General features: G+C 44.6%; 1 protein-coding gene across 2 annotated transcripts in view; it reads left to right on the top strand.

Annotated features, from left to right (window-relative positions):
- The first annotated feature begins 114 nt into the window (after window positions 1–114).
- ZBTB1 (zinc finger and BTB domain containing 1) overlaps window positions 115–14,360 on the top strand; it is a 29,542-nt gene continuing 15,296 nt past the window's right edge. Inside the window, exon 1 of one of the 2 annotated variants that reach the window (XM_047079528.1) lies at window positions 115–829. The gene's annotated coding sequence lies outside the window, so the exon portion shown is untranslated. The remainder of the gene's footprint in view (window positions 830–14,360) is intronic. The other variant, XM_047079526.1, reaches the window with a different exon arrangement.

Genomic DNA, 14,360 nt, shown 5'->3' with positions numbered 1-14,360 from the left:
GCGCGGGGCCAAGGAGGCCGAGCCGCTGGAGCCTGAGGGGGGGTGCGGGGGGAGGCGGGCTGGGCGGGGTGGGGCATGGCGGGGGAAGTGACTCAAGGCCAGAGGCGGACAGGCCCATGGCAGGCGGAGTGGGGGGAGCGCGGGGAATGGGTGACCCCGGACCGACTGGCGGCGCACGGGACAGGGCGAGGGTGCCGGCGCCCCCAGAACGCCGGGGACGAACCGCGAGGGGAGGCCCAGCTGCTGAGCCCTCCGGGGCAGGGGTCTGACATCTGGACGGAGTGGGAAAACAGCATCCTGCCCTTGGGGAGTCGGGAGGAGCCCAGTCCCATCCAGCTGTGCAAACAGGAGGAGGAGGAGGTCCCAAGCCTACCCTTGGGAGAGGGGCTAGAGGGGTGGTAAAGCCGCCGCCGCCGCGCCGGCCCCCGCGGTGCGGGTTGCGCCAGCCTCCCCGGAGCCCGACGCAGAAACTTGTTGCAAACAAACAGGCGACCGCGGGTGCCCCTAGCAGCCAGCGGCGGAGTGGGTGGGCGGGCGAGAGGGAGGGGAAGGCTGGCGGACGCCGCAGCGAACTGGTGGGCAGACCCGGAGTCGCCGCGTAAGCGGGGCCGGCTCAGTGCGGTGCGGCAGGCGCGGCTGTGCGGCAGCGGAAGTCCTTTGTTGCAGCACAGTCCCTGGCAGAGCCAGAGCCTCTCCGCGCAGCCCAGCCCGAACGCCGCGCGCCGCCGCCACTGCAGCTCGCGGCCCCTTCGCCTCCGCCCGCCTTTCCCGTGGCTGATTTGCCTTAAACTCCCTAAAACCTCCGCAGCCCCGGTTCCTGCTGCGGCCGGTGAGTATCTGCCAGTTGTGGGGCTATTTGCGCAACTTTGGCCCGGGCGGGAGGACGCGGGCCGCCGGCCTGGCGGAGTGCGGTGCCGGAGCGGTGCCGACCCGTGCGGGGATCCCGAGCGCGGAGGACGCGCCGCGAGGACCCGGCGACTGGCGGCTGCCGGGCCGCCTGCTCGATCCCGCCGTTCGCCCGCGCGCCTCGTCCGGGACCTGCGGCCTCCCTGGGTCGGAGGCGAAGCCCCGGCGGAGACTAGTTCCCAAATTAGTTACCTTCTTTTCCCTTTCTTTCTCTGCCTTTATTTTTTCTTGGGGGGGGGGGGGAGGGGAGGGGAGGTGTAGACGGGAGGCGGGAGGACCCGGTTGATTGACGTGCCCAGAGCCCGCTTCTCTCAACTTACAGCTGCGGCTCCTCGGCGGGTGGGAGGGGAAGTGTCCCGGAGCCGGAGGCCGCAGACTTGGGCGCGCTCCGAGGGAGGAGGCGTAAGAGCCGTGCAAATTCTTGCCACGCTCTTTTCCACCCCCTCTTGCCGGCACACACGCTTTTTGTTCAGTAAAAAAGTAGTGGGTCTCGGGTTTGGGAATTTTCAATGGAAAAGATGTGTTTCCTGGGAAGAAAGTGCTTTCGATTCCAGTGGTGGGCGCTTGCTAGAAGTTCTGTTAGTGTTCGGTAAATGTGTTGGGTGTAGATCGGGAGTCGTTACCACTAAAATATGTAGGCTTGAGTCTGAGCTCAGCCACACTCTCAGCCTCCCTTTTTTACCTAAGCAACGTGTCCGTATGATCTGAAAGGTTGACATGACCTTTTCCAAATTGGGAGCGTCGGGGAGATGTTGATCAAAGTCCTTGATGTTTTCTGGGGACAGTAGGGCATTTGTATGTGTGTAATAATACTCCTAAATCGAGCTTCAGCGTGGTAGGTACGCGCAGATTCTCCATTGGCCTAAGTATATTTCCATACAGCATGTCTCAAGGCAGGAAAACTATTACAGGAACAATTTTCTCCAACCCAAGGACTGGTTCCAGGCTTTTTGAGGCGACTTAGAATCAGTTTCCGAGTTGAAGTTCAAGTCACTTTGGAGCAGAATTGGTGAAGGATGCAGGTCTCATGTTAACTTCAAAGCAATCACCACCTTCTTAGAAACGAAGAAATTAGATTCTATGAAATTTTATCAGTGCAAGTGGATATGATGGGAGAATTGGGATACAAAAACATGAAGGTTGAATGATAGCTGGCCATTCCAACCTCAAAACTTTTACTTTTGATTAACTTGCTGGATATCTGATAAAGTCTCAGTAATAACTGAATGGCTTTGGGAGCTAGATAGGGGCTTCCTCATCTCAGAAAACTGAAGCATAGTGGATGTGAAACTATTTTCAAAGATTAATAAAGACAGTCTCATGTAGAGCCTTTACTTAACATCTTATATTCATTTTAGGAGATTTCTCCATTATGACCAAGTTATCACAGTATAGAATAACTCAAGTTGAGTAGCCTTTTCTGAGGCCTTTCTTTTCTTCCCACTCCAATGTGATGGCCTATTTTGGGGAAGTAGTGGGGGAGCCCTGGTGCCTCACTGTCAGAGAAAAAGAAACCATATTTAACCAGGACCTCAGCAGGGCATGAACACAGTCTCAGCCACTTGCTCTTGACCTTGTGTTTTGATTTCATATTAACGGCTAGATTTTTGTACTGTTTCCTTATTCTCTTCTTTTGCCAGGCTCTGGGGATGATAAGTTCATGGAGCTTTTTCAGAGTGTCTCTGTGTTCCTTGCAGCAGCATTTCATATCCTAATGTGCAAGAGAAAAGAAGTGCCTGCTTTCAGGCCTCTCCTCCTCCAGCCAGGAAAGTGCTAAGCCTTTCCTATTAACCTTCTAGGCCAAGGGGGAGGAAACCCTGTGGGATACAAATGTAGAAAAGTGTCCATAGATTTTTATTTTTAAGCTGTAATCTGTTTTCTAAAACAACTGAGGTATGTTTGAAAAACATCTGTTTGAGAGGGCTCTTTGGTCTGTATAGGATGTTTTCTCCTGTTGTTTTTTCTTGTGCTAATGTATTTTGCCCTGAAATATTGGCATTGTTATTCTTATGTACTTTCATATGAACCAAATTAAAAGTGATTCGTGCCTATTTTTTTCTCAAAATAGAAATACTTATTATAAAATCCATGCTGTTTGTAAAAATTCAGCCAATACTAAAGTACATAAAATACAAAAACAAAAATCGTTTTGATTCCCACTCCCCAGAGATAATCACTGTTAACAGTCAATTCCTTGTTTAAAACAAGAGAAGGCAACATTTGATCATAACTGTGCTGTTGTGTGTGCTTCAGAACCCTGCCGAAGGATGGCCTGTGATGATTCATGGCCTTATGTTCTCTGTTCACTACTCAGGTTGGTGAGAATTGGCTAGGTGGAGAAAAAGGGAATGTTTCGCTTTGGACTGGTTTAAAATTCTATGATCAAGTAACAGACGTGAGCGTTTAAATATAACAGGGCTGCTATTTTAGGTTTGTCCTTACGAAGTACTTACTGTACTGTGGTAAGCTAGTTCTCACACTTTTTTCATGCTGATGTTGATGTCCAGCTTCTGATGGGTTGATTTCTACTGGCCAAACTCATTAAAAAAATAAAACAAAACCAAAAGCCTCATATTTGTAGAGAGTTTCATAATTTTGTAGTTGGGAAGGAGTGGCTGAATTTGCCATGAAGACCACTGCCAAGATGTTCCTGTGCTGATATGGCGAGAGGGGTTCCTCTTGAATAGTACCTAGAGGCAGCATGCCAAACATCAAGGAAAGAGAATTAGAACAAAGAAGGGGATTCATGACTACAGTTTTTAGATGTGGCATGGAAGGAGATGGTACATATTTAATATAGATTCTAACTTCTGTTTGTGGCTTGTATGGTAACTACAGGAGCTCTTAGTCAAAGCCCAGAGTCATTTATGACTTAGCCTGGCATATTCAAGAAGAATGCATGTGAAGTAGCTGATGATGCTCTGAAAACAAAGCCCCAAAGTAGTACATAGAAGTTTAATCACACCATTGGTTATTTGATAGTGTTGGGGACACTGGTCTTTTTACACTACTTTGAGTGTAAAATCATTTTCAGGGGCACCTGGGTGGCTCAGTCGGTTAAGCATCAGATTCTTGATTTTGGCTCAGGTCATGATTTCACAGTTCATGAGATTGAGCCTTGCCTCAGGCTCTGTGCTAACAGCACAAGCCAACGTGGGATTCTCTCCCTCCCGCTCTCTCTGCCCCTCCCCGACTCCCACTCATGTGTGCACACTTGCGCTCTCAAAATAAATAAATACACATTAAAAAATCGTTTTCCAAATAAAATTGGGAAATTGAAGCATTAAAGCCCCAACCAGATTTTCCATTTGTTGTCTATGTGAGATACACATAATCCTTTTTAGAGCTAACTAAAGAGCTCCATCCCCACTGTATGTCTTTAGTATTGGGGGGGGGGGCTTGCTCTGATGGATGGTGGGAGTCAGCAGATGGAAGAGGAGATGCGGAAGGGGCAGGGCGTTCTGCCTACAATGTGGGGCTATGTGAGAGTGGGTGACTAGGAGGCTTAGCATGTTCCAAAGGGGCACTTCAGTTAATAGTCATTGCCATGGAAAGAGTGTTGTCTGGTTTATTTATTTAAAAAATTTTTTTTTAACATTTATTTATTATTGAGAGACAGAGAGACACAGAATGTGAGCAGGGGAAGGGTAGAGAGACGGGGAGACATAGAATCTGAAGCAGGCTCCAGGCTCTGAGCTGTCAGCACAGAGCCCGATGCGGGGCTCAAACTCACAAACTGCAAGATCATGAACAGAGCTGAAGTCGGTCTCTCAACCAACAGAGCCACCCAGGCGCCCCGAGTGTTGTCTGGTTTATAAAAGCTGAAACTTAGGGCCCTGAAGCAAGACTTCAGAGTTTGAGTCCCACATCCTACTTACAAGGTGAGCACCTGCATATCAGCCATTAACATTCAGAAAATGAGGATAATAACAATACCTATCTCAGGATTGTTGTGAGAATCAGTTGTATGATGTATGGGAAATTGCTTTGTAAATTTTTTTTTTTTTTAATTTTTTTTTTTTCAACGTTTATTTATTTTTGGGACAGAGAGAGACAGAGCATGAACAGGGGAGGGGCAGAGAGAGAGGCAGACACAGAATCGGAAACAGGCTCCAGGCTCTGAGCCATCAGCCCAGAGCCCGACGCGGGGCTCGAACTCACAGACCGCGAGATTGTGACCTGGCTGAAGTCGGACGCTTAACCGACTGCGCCACCCAGGCGCCCCGCTTTGTAAGTTTTTGACCACTATATAAAAGCTGCCATGACTGAAATAATACAAAAAAATTGGACACCTGGCTGGTTCAGTTCATGGAGCATGTGACTCTTGATCTCCAGGTCATGAGTTTAAGCCCCATGATTGTAGAAATCACTAACAACAACAACATTGAAGAAATTACTAACAACAACAACCACAAATTGATAGGCAAAATAAAATTTACCTTCTTCAACATATTCAATCAAGACTGATCGAATATTAACTAAATGCCAGGCAATCCTTAGGGGTCGGGATACAGTGATGACGAAGACAATGCCTTGATCTCGAGCTTACAGCAAAACAAAATTATATAATTGTAATTGTAATCCCTGCCAAGAGAGTGTGGTGGACACAGCATCCTATAGTTGTAGATAGGGGCTGTTTTAGAACAGAGGACATCTGCATTTTGCATTACCCTAGGATCAGGAAAAAAATTCCCAAAAGAGTGACTGGACATCAAAAAGGTTCTAAGCAAAGGGAATCACATATATGAAAGCACGAAGGCCTTTGCTGTGGTAGGTTCTTTGGGATGAAGGGGAATCTTAAAGCTTAAATAGATTTAATGCTTAAAAAGGGAGTTAAGCTTCTTAGAATGAACATAGTTTTTATGATACTTTTTTTATTGGTTTCATTTCATGGACTTTTAATTAGATAAGAGTGAACTTTTCAGGGTTTTGGTTGGACTTAAACAAGAAAAATGGGGTTATAAGTGGAGAAATTGGAGACAATACAGTTTGAAAAGTTGGGTGGATCTGCGGGGGGGGGGGGGGGGGGAGCCTGGCCAGTACTTCCCATTGTTCTAGAACTGCCTTTCTTGCTGCTCATTCAGCAGCACTTAGTGAATACTTACTGTGTTGCACAGAAACAAGCTAACGGCCTTGTCTTCAGGTTGCTCCTCCTAATCTAGTGGGGAGACCTTCCGACAGACGCACAGATAACTGCGGTAGCCAGTTCTTATTTAGCATTTACTGTGTGACAGCCACTGCCTTGTGATAACTCTAAACACTAGGAAGGATTATCATCCCTTCTCAGATGAGAGAATTGAGGTACAGATTGCTTACGGACATGTTCAAGGTCACACACCTAATAAGTGGCAGAGCCGGAATTTGGACCCAGGCGATCTGGTTAGTCTGTGCTTTTTAACACCTACTTTACGTTGCTGTTCTGATGATTAAAACATAGCGTAATAAGTGCAAAATAAGGAGATGATACAGAGTAATATCAAAACCTAAAATAGTGGGAGAGGGAGGTGTTACAGAAGGCTTTCTGGAGGAGGTGATACACTGTTAGATATGTGGGAGGTTCAGGCAGAAGAACCAATCAATCAGCATGAGTAAAAATGGAGGTAAGAAATACATTCAAGAGGAGTGGGGGGACAAGCAGTGTTGCGCTGCTTGAGAATGGAGTTTGAAGCAAGAAGTAGCCAAACATAAGACTAGATGGGTGGGCATGGACGGCTCAGTATGCTTTGCTAAGGAGTTTTTATTTTTAGCCTGAGGATATGTGAAGGGAGGCATAGATGGTACGATTTGTGTTCTTTGTGAATCGTTTGTTGTAATAACTCAGGAGTGATGATAGAGACCTCAGGAGGGCAGGGAAGGTAGGGATGGAATAGAGGAGTAGATTTGAGAAACAGAAAATTGGTGAGACTCGACAGTTGACTGTTAAGGGTGGGAGAAGTCCCAGGTAACTGGCAAGTAGCCTGGGTGATTGGTGCATGGCAGTGCCTGCTGAGACAGAGGATACAAGGGGGAGGGGCAGATTTAGGTGGGTCCCCAAAGTCACAGAGGTACAGATATAAGTTCTAAAAAATGAACCCCCAAATTACCAAGAATACCAATGCCACGTGCAAAAAAAGTGACTTCCTGGTAAAAGCTGCCTTTTGCTGAGAAGCCTGCTGTTCACACAGTGCCCTCTAGTGGTCGGAAGATGCCATGTTGCCTCTTTAAGATGAACAGATCAAAATGTAGAGATGGCCTGGAGTAAATACTTTTCCTCTTCTACTTCTGGAGGGAGAGAGAAGTATTCCAGAAGCCACTATGTTCCCTTTGCTTTCTGTGTGGACAAATTTATTTCCTAGACCTAGGAACAACTCACTTACTCAGAAGTTAGTTGGTTGGCTACCTCACTATCCAGTGCCCTGGCCAGAAACAAGAGTAATGGCAATTTGTTGCCTATGAGCGATCAAAATAGATGAAACATCAGGTCATGATCTCACGGTTCATGAGTTCAAACCCCACGTTGGGCTCTGTGCTGACAGCTCAGAGCCTGGAGCCTGCTTCGGATTCTGTGTCTCCCTCTCTCTGCCCCTCACCCACTTGCACTCTATTTCTCTCAAAAATAAATAAAAACATTAAAAAATATAATAGATGAAACAAAGTGCAGGAACTAAACCCTTATCTTACAGAACATTTCCCTTAGGTCCTCTCAGAAAATTAAATTATGTAGATTTAGTTTCAATGAGTTTTTGTCTAATTTCTTAACCCCTAGCGGGTTGCAATGGTGGGCAGCAGGAGATCAGCACCCGTTTTAGAAGTGATAGCTGTTGGCTTGACAAGCAAGACAGAATACTAACCAGCCAGCAAACCACAACCTCCAAAAGCACAACAGTTTGAGGCCATTTTGTGTAGGTGCAAACAACCCTTGCCAGTTTGAACAGCTGTGTTTTAGCAAAACACAACTGATGCAGAGCATAGGGCAGAGAGGTAGTTGGTGTTGCACTCGGGGTTGCAGAACAGGAGGAAGAGCCCTGGACCAGGATTGAGGAGATGGGGACCTTTGCTGTCAGCCACTACAACTGGAGGTGATCTTGAGTATGTCTCTTAACCTCTTAGGGCCTCACTTTGCTTTCTCATGTGTAAAGCATCAGGTTGAACTTGATTGCTTTGTAAAATTCTATGAAGTATGTTCACAATGATGACATTAATATTTAAGAAAAATTGTATTGTGCTTGACTGAAAAGACAAGAAGAAATTGTCATCTCTGATTTATTTAAAACAAATTTTTTGTTAAGTTTATTTATTTTTGAGAGAGGCAGAGCATGAGTGGGGGAAGGGCAGGGAGAGAGAGGGAGACACAGAATCTGAAGCAGGCCCCAGCCCCCGAGCTGTCAGCACAGAGCCCAGTGTGGGGCTCGAACTCACGGACCATCAGATCATGACATGAGCCGAAGTCGGTCACTTCGCTTGATCGACTGAAGCCACGCAGGCGCCCCTGGTCTTTAAATTTGTATGAGAATCCCGTAAGGAGTATGAGTATCCCTATTCTATAGATGAGAAAAGTAGGTTTAGAGAGGTAAAGATGTTTCCTCATAGCTAAATAAGTGGCAGAGTTGATATCCAAACCTATTGGTGCCTCCTTCCTGGGCTCTTATTTAATACTTTCATTTACCAAGCATGCATTAAGTACCAACTATGTGGGGAACGTGTGTGCTGGGCACAGGGAGCATGAGAGCCTTGAAGTCTCATCCTTAGCCTTTCGGATTCAGTGTAGTGGGCATTGCTGTATGATACCTCTGTTAGTGTAAATGATAAAAGTCATGCTCTGGCACTGTTGGGACTAATATAAAGCGCCATTAGGGTTTTAAAAGACTTTAGGGTGTGAGCATAGAACTGACTCACCATTTATAGCATTGTTTCTATGGGAATATGTGTTTCAAGTTCCAAAGAACTAACTTAAAAATAAAGTTTTGGAACATAACCCAATTATAATTTCAGAACTTCCTGTGCTAAGTACTGAATTTACAGTCTAATAGCCAGCCAGAATGCCTGTTCTAAAAAGTGAATAAAATTGTCTAAACTTGATCGTGTCTGTCATGTAAGTGCCTTGAAGTGAAACTTTTTACCTTTGTGAGCATCTACAAAACTGGTTCTGCCTGGAAATTTCAAGAAAACCTAAAGAACTTCATTAAGTTTAAATTTAGAGATTGGACTCTATACCCTGGAAAATGGTATTCCAAGAAAGGATTTCACCAGGGTGACCTTATTTTTTACAGGTGGCAAAATCATCGAGGCCACGATCTCAGGCTCAAGAGTCACATTGCCTGTGTTCTCATCTCACGAGGTCCTCTGTGGCCTTACAGAAGTTATATAACATTGCGCGCGCGCGCGCACACACACACACACACACACACACACACACACACACTCTTAGACTAGAGCCTGACCATCGATAGGAGCGCTTAGCAAGTGTTGGCTATTCCTATCGTTGTTGTGTTACACTTGTCATTCACTCTACCTTCAAAACCTCCATTTACCAGTTTGGTGAAGTGTACCTGTCTTCCGTCCCATTACATCTTCATGCTTTCGTGTGTGCTGCTCTGTATTCCTCTCCAATTATTTACATCCACCCTTGTGCAGATGCCTGCAATGCCTCTCATCTTATTCTCTATTTTTCTCTGTTCTACTCACTCATCAGGTCCTCACTCAAAGCTTCCACCTTTCCTAACGCCCGCTGTTGTAGTACAATCATGCTTTTATTCCCCCCTCCAACTCTTGCTGAACTTTATTCAGTTTGATTTAGTAATTATTCTCAAATTGTTTCTTGGTTTAAAATTTAACCCCTCATTTGTAATTAGTTCTATGTTGACCCTCCTTTTCCACCCTCTACTTCGATGCTTTATGCAATGTTAGGAATGTCGTAGATGTTCAATACACTCTTGATACTCGGCTTTATTAACATGATAGAGCCCTTTCATTTCATTTCAGGATTTTTAAAAGGATAGTCTATAACCCTCAAAGTAAATCCCTATACATATATCCAATCATAGAAGACACGGAAATAGGTATGAGGAAATGAATGTATATACCTAAATGACCTTTGAGATCCAGAGGTAATTGTTAGTAGTTGAGAGATGGGGGCACTGAATCGAGAGTCTGATGCTAGACTCTGCTGCAGATTCTCACTGAGGCAATGCACGCTGTCCCTGGGGAGGCCTCCGTGGCCTATGGCACACATTACAAAAAGATGATTTGCTTTACAGAAGGAGTCACTCCAAAATTACTGTAAGTGACTTTTTCAATCACTTTATTTTTTGGATTAGTTAATTTTGGGGGAGGCGGAGAGAGAGCAGGAGCAAGCAAGAGTGAGGGAGAGGCAGAGGGAGAGAGAGAATCTTACGCAGTCTCCATGCCCAGTGCGGAGCTCAACGTGGGACTCAGTCTCACAAGATTGAGATCGTGACCTGAGCCGAAACCAAGAGTTGGACCCTTAACTGACTGAGCCACCCAGGTGCCCCTTCATTCAGTTTATATGCTTATTTATAGGTTCTTCAGTTATCACATGACTAAGGCGGAAGCAAAAGAAACTTTCGGCAAAACTTTTTTCCCAGTTTAAGAGATTTAGTGATGAAGGAAAAGTATTTCTGATACCTTCCTATGTCAGTGAGAAATTTACTGAAATAGCTTGCACAGTATAATTTAGGGGACACGTCTACTGGGTAAGACCAGATGCACGTATACAGATAAAACAGCATTACAGATGGAGTTCAGATGTGGGTAGTCACTTGTGCAAGAGTGCCTGGCCAGTAAATCCTGTATGAGGGACTCATGCCCAGTCCTTGCTGAGTGTTCTTTGCAGAAGGGCACTTAGTGCCCTTTACAAGGGGTTTGTACCCCTTTGAGTGGTTGTATGTCCTTGTTCTGTAATCCTAATCCTAGTACCTACTTTACCACAGTTAATTGTCCCCTTGATACACTGTTTAACAGTCAGAGATCTCTGCTGTTCTATGAAATAAGAATGTTGGATCAGATTAGAAGTCTCTAAACTCTAAAAATCTGTGAATATCTAAATTCATATGCTTACTGTGCTTGGCGGCTGTTTTTGAATTTGAGATGAAACTTTCAAACTAAAAATTTTAAAATCCGGCGTAAAATGTGTCGCATCACCTCACTTCTTTCTTTTCCTGGAGAACTGCATGCAACAGATATCCATCTGGCCTTAGAACTCTTGACTTTGGATCACACTTGAAGTTGTGCTCTCAGTCCCAGCCCTTGACTTCTAGCTGTAATAAATTTGTTTCACTAGTGATATAGCTAGTATATAATATAAGCAATCACAGATTCAGTTATAAAGACAAGAAGAGCTAAACGCTCTTGCACTGTTGATGGGAATGCAAATTGGTGCAGCCACTGTGGAAAACAGATGGAGGTTCCTCAAAATGTTAAAAACTGAACTACCCTATAATCCAATAATCACATCACTGGATATTTGCACACACAAAATACAAACACTAATTCAAAATGATTCATGAACCCCCAAGTTTATAGCAGCATTATTGACAACAGCCAAGATATGGGGGCAGCCCAAGTATCCATTGATTGATGAAAGGATGAAGGCAATGTGGTATATATACACAAAGGAATAGTATTCAGCCATAAAGAATGAAATCTTGCCATTTGCAATGACGTGGATGGAGCTAGAGAGTATAATGCTAAGCAAAATAAGTCAGAGAAAGACAAATACCATATGATTTTATTTATATGTGGCATTTAAGAAACAAAACAAGTGGGAAAAGGGCAGGGGGGGAAAGACACACACAAACCAAGAAACAGACTGTCAATTATAGAGAACAAACGTTACCAGAAGGGAGGTGGATGGGGGGGATGAGTGATAGGTGATGGGGATTAAGGAGTGCACTTGTGATGAGCACTGGGTGATGTATGGAATATTGAGTCACTACATTGTACACCTGAAACTAATATTACACTGTAGGCTAACTATACTGGAATTAAAATTAAAACTTACAAAAATAAAATAAAAATAAGAACAGCTAAGATATAAGCAATCTTTTTATTTAAAACGTTTGCAAGCTTTACTATAATAAAAAGTTAACTAAGTTTTAGTAGCATTATTAATATCAAAAAAACTGAAAGGAGAAAACTTATTTTGGAATTTGAATAAAATTGTTTTTAATTAATTAAATTTACTGTAAATGAATGTAAAAAAATATTTTCAAAAAGGGGGCGCCTGGGTGGCTCATTCAATTGAGGGTCTGACTCTTGATTTTAGCTCAGGTCATGATCCCAGGGTCATGGGATTGAGTCTCGTGTTGGGCTCCATGCTGAGCATGGAGCCTGCTTGAGATTCTCTCTCTCTCTCTCTCTCTCTCTCTCTCTCTCTCTCTCTCTGCCCCTCTCCCCTGCTCACTTTCTCTCTCTCTCTAAAAAAAAAAAAAAAAAAAAAATCAGGGCACGTGGGTTGCTCAGTCGGTTAAGCATCCAGCTTTGGCTCAGGTCATGATTTGCAGTTTGTGAGTTCAAGCCCCACATGAGGCTCTCTGCTGTCAGCATGGAGCCTGCTTCAGGTCCTCTGTCTCCCTCTCTCTTTGTCCCTCCCTCGCTCTCTCTCCCTCTCTCTCAAAAATGAATAAACATAAGAAAAGATTAAAAGAATAAGTCAATGAGTTTTTAAATTTTTAATGCAAAAAAGTATTCTCGAGATAGATAACAAGCTAAAAGTCTCACAAGAATTTAGATCCTTCACTCCAGATTCCATGCCCCACCTCGCTTCTTTTTTTGTTTTTTGGGGTTGTTTTGTTGGTGTTATTAAGCCTTCTCAAAGTTTTTCTGTGTAATAAGTGAGGTGTAATAAGAACAAAATTATTGGTACTAATATGTGAAGGATTGTTATTAAAAGTTACTCTAGGGGCGTCTGGGTGGCGCAGTCGGTTAAGCGTCCGACTTCAGCCAGGTTACGATCTCGAGGTCCGTGAGTTCGAGTCCCGCGTCAGGCTCTGGGCTGATGGCTCGGAGCCTGGAGCCTGTTTCCGATTCTGTGTCTCCCTCTCTCTCTGCCCCTCCCCCGTTCATGCTCTGTCTCTCTCTGTCCCAAAAATAAATAAAAACGTTGAAAAAAAAAAAAAAGTTACTCTACTGGGGCGCCTGGGTAGCTCAGTTGGTTGAGCGTTCGACTTTGGCTCAGGTCATGATCTCACAGTTCATGGGTTCGAGCCCCCCGTTGGGCTCTGTGCTGACTGCTCAGAGCCTGGAGCCTGCTTCAGATTCTGGGTCTCCTTCTGTCTCTGCCCCTCCCCCACTCACGCTTTGTCTCACTCTTTCTCAAAAATAAATAAATGTAAAAAAAAATTTAAAAAAAAAGTTACTCTACTTTTGGGGTGCCTGGGTGGCTCAGTTGGTTAAGCATCCGACTCTTCGTTTCGGCTCAGGTCATGATCTCATGGTTCGTGGGTTCGAGCCCTCCATCAGGCTCTGTGCTGACAGGGCAGAGCCTGCTCGGGATTCTCTCTCTCTCTCTCCCTCTCTCTCTACCCCTCCCCCCACTCATGCTGTCTCTGTCTCTGTCTCTCTCAAAATAAATAAACTTAAAAATTTTTTTCAAAGTTACTCTACTTTTTAAAGTTAGTTTTACTCAGAATGTGGATATTTGCATAATAATATTGATGAAACTACAATTCTAGGTCAGCCTAGAAACTGTAGTCTTAGCATGAATTTTGTTTGGCCTTGAGCTCTCTGAGGGGAAGGTAGGAATGCAGAGACCTGTGAAGACAGTGGGGTTCATACCCTTGCCTTTCTGACCCAGAGTCCTGTGTTCTCTCCACAAGAGCATGATGCTCTCTTCCATAGAGAAGGTACTTTACTGAATACGTGTTGAAGTCACTAGTGTAGAAAAAGCCAAAATTCTCAACAATGTATCCCTGAGATTGCAGAATACCTGTGCTATTGCCGATTCTCAGTACTTTATATAGTGCCGGGTGCCCCAGAGCACTCAAGGAATATTCGTTGCATTGACAAATGTGCATTCAAATGCTGTTGGTGCTCTTGTTCTAGTGTAGTGTTTATATTAACACGGATGCATTTTTACTAACTTCACTGAATCTGATTTTCTCTAGAGAGGTGCCTATCATATTGGTCTTGGATGTACTTGCAACAGTTTTGGTTGCTGGCCGTAAAACCGCTTTCCATTTAGGGGCTCCTGGGTGGCTCAGTCGGTTGAGCGTCCGACTTTGGCTCAGGTCATGATCTCACTGTTCTTGGGTTCGAGCCCCACGTCGGGCTCTGTGCTGCCAGCTCAGAGCCTGGAGCCTGCTTCGGATTCCATGTCTCTCTCTCTGACCCTCACCTGCTCATGGTCTGTCTCTCTCTCTCAAAAATAAATAAACATTTAAAAAAAAATTAAAAAAAAACCCTGCTTTCCATTTAGATTAGAAGAGGTCTTGGAACTTTTCAGCTCTTTTTTTTTT

Source organism: Lynx rufus, unplaced genomic scaffold (genome assembly GCF_022079265.1).
Source record: "Lynx rufus isolate CCGP_SWC_20201006 ecotype Redwood Valley unplaced genomic scaffold, mLynRuf1.p SCAF_17, whole genome shotgun sequence".
Taxonomy (NCBI): Eukaryota; Metazoa; Chordata; class Mammalia; order Carnivora; family Felidae; genus Lynx; species Lynx rufus.
The sequence above is the reverse complement of the archived record's forward strand: the minus strand, read 5'-3'. Positions and strand labels throughout refer to the sequence as shown.